The sequence below is a fragment of the Rhinolophus hipposideros genome, assembly GCF_964194185.1.
Source record: "Rhinolophus hipposideros genome assembly, chromosome: 5".
NCBI classification, from domain to species: domain Eukaryota; kingdom Metazoa; phylum Chordata; class Mammalia; order Chiroptera; family Rhinolophidae; genus Rhinolophus; species Rhinolophus hipposideros.
The window spans coordinates 21428587-21434586 of NC_138051.1; positions in this window are offsets into that span (position 1 = coordinate 21428587).

A 6000-nucleotide genomic window follows, 5' to 3' on the forward strand; every position below is an offset into this window, starting at 1 on the left:
CCATGAGAGACACATCCAGCCTCTTACCAGATGCTGGCAGCTACTGTTAGGAAATTCATTGACTAGATTTTTATTGAGGACATCCTATCTGCTGAGCTCTTAGTATATAAAACCTGTACATGAAAAACTTATGATCTAGTGAGAAAGGTGATATTGATGATGATAGTGATAATAATTAGTATATCCCAGCCCTTTACTGACTCAGTTAATCCCCACATCAACCCTATTATGTATTATTATGCCAATATTTATTCATGAGGGAGCTGAGGCTCAGAGAGGTTAAGTAACTCGCCCAAGGTCACACAGCTAATTAGTCACAGAGCCAAATGACCTTTCTCCAAAATCCATGGAGCAACCACTATGAAAAAGTAGACAATTCAGTAGAAGGTGGTAAGAACTATAAAGGAGTGTGTACAAGACACCTGGGGAACACAGAGAAGTCACAAAACTTAGTATGAGGAATTATAGAAGGTTTCCTGGAGATGTTCTTTGAGTGGCCTTAGACCCCAAATTCCTAATACAGAGGCAGGGTCACTAATGCAGTGACAAAGGTTGGTAGCCACCTCCACCTCTGGACATGACCTGAACAAACTGTTGTTGGTCCTGGTACCAGACTCTTATTCAGAAGGAGTTTATCGTTCTTATGCTTCTACACCTCCTCCCACTCCCAGTACAGTTGCTCAGTTCTTGTACAGTCTAAAGCAAGTCACAGAATTGGATGCTGCCTGTTTCACCACTAAGTGAACCCGGGTGGCATGTGGGGAGAATTAATACATTGAATCTGACCGAATGTATCTGGGATGGAGTGACTCCATTACAAACTCATTGTGTCATACTTGAACAATATAAGGATTCTTTCCTTCCCTCTGAGAGCCCACAGCTGCAATATTTCTGTGTTGCTTTGCAGACTCTTATCAGAGTTTTCATGAAGTGTAGTTGGTTTGAAGTAAAGTATATCTGTCCTCATAAAAAAAAATAATAAATTTTGGTCTTGTACTGTGTATTTAGCTTTAAAATGGGACTCAGAGCTCATTATTCAGGAAAGAGTAACTTATGTTCATCCTCAAATATTAACTGTGCTGCTGTATATTTTCACCTAATAGGATGATGAGCTCATTAACAGGAAAGGTTTTCCCATAGGGAAAGATTGATTACAATGATCTAGAAATCAGTTGCTCAGAAAGAATTTGAAAAGGCCAGACACTGCCATGCTGAAGGGGGGAGGTCTTTGGCTGGAAAAAAAGAAACTAATTATCACATACAATCCTAATGACAATTCTAAGACAAACCAGTATGGCTGCTGGGATTTTTGCAACATTTGTAAAATGTCTCTGGCTGCACTTTTTTGTAGCAATAATCACTGATTATGAAGACAGAACTGGGGAATAACTCAAGGTCTTTTAGCCCATCCTCTAATCTATATGTCAGATGCACAAGACTACCTCTCTGTTTAAAGATTGCTAATAGTTTTAATCTCAGGAGACTGACACATAATAGTTGCTCAATAAATATTTTTGAATGAATAAACCAATATGAATGCCTGTTCTGGCTTTCCTCGACCTCCCAGGAATGATTTCCAGTCAAGCTTTCTATCATAGACTCCAAGAAGCAATCTAATTTTTCTAATCATGGCTCTGAAAGAAACAGTGAACATGACTTAGAAGGGGAAAAAAGAAAAGAAAGGAAGAAGTGGAGAAGGGAATAAAGGGAGGAAAGAGATGAATGAAAGAAGAAAAGACAGAAAGAAGGAAGGAAAGGAAGAAGAAGAGAAAGAAAATGGGGGTGTAGGGAAGCAGGAAGAACAGAGGAGAAAGAAGAGGAAAGAAGGGTAGTGGGGTAGCCAGACTGGAGGGGGAGAGGCCTCTAGTAATGCAGTTAATGGCCTAATAGCAGCTTTAGATAGCTCTGGGTTATCTAAAACAAGTGATGTGACCTGGTAGCCTCAAATAAATGGGAGGCAGAAATACCCCTGGGAAGTTTGTTAACAGACTGAATAAAAGGGATGGGAAGGAAGGAAAGATGGAAGGAGGAAGGGAGGGAGGGATGGATGGAGGGGAGGGGGGAAGAGAGAGAGAGAGAATGGCTGGAAGGGAGGGGAGGGAGGGAGGGAAGGAGGAAGGGAGGGAGGGAGGAAGGAAGGAAGGAAGGAAGGAAGGAAGGAAGGAAGGAAGGAAAGAAGGAAGGGAAGGAAGGAGGAAGGAAGGGAGAAGGAAGGAAAGGAAGGAAGAAAAGGAGGAAGGAAGGGAGAAAAGGAGGAAAAACCCCTCCTTTAGTCTATAGTCTTGCTAGACCTGTCAGTAAGTTTACTTTAACAGTGATGAGAAAGGCTCCAGTTTCCAAAAGCAAGTTTTCTAGGGAGAGACCCTAAAATTACCAAGCCCACAGGGTAGAGTGCTGGTTATGGAAAATTAAACCTGTTTATGCTAGAAAGCAGACTTAATTCAGGTAACATAGACTCTTCCCTTGTGGGAAATTCAGCTCACTTCATTGCTTTCTACCCGTATATTGGCCAAAGGCCAAGATTATGGTTTTACTTGCCCTGCTTAGAAACTTAAAATGCTCATTATCAGCAAATTTTTTCATTATGTCTAACCTGTATCTCTCATGCTTTAATACAAATTTCTTTCTCCAGCCTCAAAAGATGAGATTAATTAGCGCTTATCTTCTGTATAGGACATTCCTTCATATCCTTTACTGTTAGGTCATTCATTAGCCAACTTCCCCCGGGAAGGCTTCTGAAAAATAACTAAATAGATAATGAGACACGGTCCTGCTGCCTTTTCCTAACATGCCCTAGCATTACGAGCCTTTCATGGGGAAGAGAATCACAATAAAACAATTTCCAATTGGGAATTGACTGCATATTTCTTTAGCATTTAGCCTAGATACCACCCATAGATGGACCATATAATGTTCCCCACATTTTTACACGATTCACATGGGGCAGAAATGATCACCTCTACATGAGGGAAGAAACTGGAACACGCCTTTCCCCAGCAGGTTGTCAGCAAGGCCAGGAGAAACCTCCAGTGTCTGGACTTGAACTTCTTTGCCCTGCCCACAGCACAAAGAATGCTTTATGTCTTCACATTAAAAGTCCAGGAAAACCTCAAGGAAAATCTGAGAGCTGCAGCCACGAAGGGGAGCCTGTTCCTGGTCTCCCTGCCATGCTAACACTTTCCTGAATCTCCCGATTCATACTCCCACCACACCAGACTTCTCATTCAGAAATTTTCCTTCTCTAGGAAAAAGAAAAAGACTTGCAAGAAATGCTCCAGACATTGAACTGGTTCGTGATGACAACTTTGTCAAAATTTTCCATTAGGCATCAGCTGCTCTTTAAGTTCAGAGTGAAGAGAAAGGTCATCGTCTTTCTTGCTGCTTAAACTGGAGCATGACTCAGAAGAATGAACAGGGAAGAGATGGCATTAATCCCCACATTATTTTTTAATATCCCACGTGGTACTGCAGGCCCCACACAACGAGATCCAGGACTAAAGTAAGTCTATCTTTCCTTACGTAACTCTTTACCTTTGTACAGACTCCCTCATCTCCAGGACAAGTAGATGGCTGTAGAAACGGCACTACATTCCTTTTCCCTGATACTGGACTGAAACCCACCAGGCAAGACTGGCTTTCTCTGTGGTCAGGGATGCAGATGGCCAACCCCATGTCAGAACAGAAGGTGTGGAGCTGAGAGTGTGCACCGACCTTCTCACAGAGGCTGTCAGACAAGGTGGTGGGGACCAAGGGGAGATGAAGAGGTCCTATTCCCAGCCAACACTCCCTCCCAGGCTCAACAGCATCTGTGAAATTCCATCATTAGAAATTCCTTACCCTTGTCTCCTGGGAGAAGACAACAAACCACACACTGAATCATTAACAAGCCACTGGGAATTTGTTCATCAGGTTACTCCCTCTGGAAGTGGGGCTGGCGGCAGCAGGAGCTCCCAGGTGTGCAGACAGACTCTTCCATTAGCAGTGCTGCCCAGGCCCCATCGAAGAGAATACAAGCTGGAGCTGCGCAAGGAGAGGGAGCAGGCAGCCCACTCTTCTCTCCTTGGTCCAGCCAGTGGTTTTTAAGACTCCAGGACTAGTTTCTGCTCTCTGGTCTACTCGGCTGGCATGGCCTTTATACACATACTCAGAACAGTGCTGCTTTCAGAATGGACCCTTCACAATCTAGATGGGCAGCCCTAGGTTTTCAGTCCATTGTTTTACTAGCTATAATATCAAATTAGGTGAATAGAATCTCAGCTTTGGTATCTTGGCACTTCTCTCTGAAAGGCCTGGCTTTAAAAAAGAAAAAAAAAAGGAAAGAAGGAAAGTTGACACCTGCACAGCTACATTTTGGGTGAGTGTCGGTAAAGCTACCTTTACCGTGTTGAGTGTGAGGAGGGCTCTACCGTCTCTGTGCTGAATAGGCTGCAGCGGCTGGGAGCCTCCTTTTTACCCCAAATTGCTGATAATGCATGTCTCAGTGGCAACTGCCAAAACACAGGGTGTGAACTCTTTTCTGGGTTTTAAGGCTGGAGTTTCAGAAGTGATTTCAAGTTTGATCGGTTAGTTCTTATTTTTTTATGGATTCTGGCAAGCCAGCTGTCCACGACAGTACTTGTATCCAGTAGCCCCCACCCTCACTGCTGTGCATTTCAAACTGAGATAATCCCATCCTGAGCTCTGAGATCTCTTGCTTCATTTAAAAGAGCAAGTCTCCCAGCACACAGCTGCGAGTGAACCTCTGGGTTAAAGGATAGCCGTTGTCCCTCAGCTTTGGCATGGAATTGTGATTTCCTCGGGACACCTCCCACATGAAAACGTATCTTCAGTCTCTTGGTGGAATGCCTCCCAGATTTTGCTGGGTGGCTTAATTGACATTTCCAACTAGACAGGAGAAGAGTAATGGATTGAGAAACACAATTGTGACTCTTTTCTTCTGCAACAAAGTTTTTCAAAGAATTGGCCAATTATTCTTCTGGCCATGGTAGGACTCAGTAGTATCCACATTCTTCATTTACGGCAAGTTCTCACCACCTCAATGCCAGTGGGACACTATGTAATTCTCTGGGCCATTTAGGCAAGGTCGCAGTTGTATCTGAATCGTCTAGGTTAACTTAGGAACGGGCTAGAATTTTCCCTGGATACTTGTCTCCACGTACTGTTTCACTTCGGAGACCTGTCTTTTTAGATATGACTGGAGTCTCACAAACCTCTCCCCTATGGATTACTTGTGCCAAAGTGGTCATATTATGAAGTTGGGAAGGGATTAGATTTTGGGTTCTTTTATTTTACTTCTCAGTTTCTATCTTATTTTAGGGTTGCTAGAGGTTATACATCTCATTTTATACCCATTATTTCCACTCCAAAATGAAAAAGGAAGAAGTTAATGACCAAACAGGTTCGATCATCTCTGTCTCAGAATACTCCTTATAGGTCTATCCAGAAAGGATAGAGGCTGCGTGTTGATTCTGTCTGTGAAAGACCGAGACAAGTGGGCTTAAATAATGCACAGCTTTTCAATCTATTAAGGAGGGGGCCATGTGGTTGTTTATCATACTTAAATGACTGAGAATTGGCAGGCACTGACTTCGAAATGACACCTACATGCGGGCCCAGGATGGAAAGATGGTGGTGGCAGTGCCGAAATGATGATTTGTTAAACAACTGCAGCCCTCTCTTGGCATATGCAACATTTTGTTTGGTATTGCTACTCATTTCCATTATGCTCTGTTTCTCAAACCAGAACACACACCTCCCTACTCCCAGAGAGAATGTAGGTAGCCCTGTGCCCAGGATGGGTAGCCAAAGAATAAACAAGTCCATCTTCCTGGAATATGAATTCTTCCCCAAAGATTTGGGGATTGGGACATATTAAATAATGTAACTAATAATTTAAATAATTTTATATTTAAAAAGCAATATATTATGGAGTAAAGTATAACCTTCTAATATATTTTTAACATCAAAGAGGAGAGCGCAACCAACTTTTCCTACTTCTGT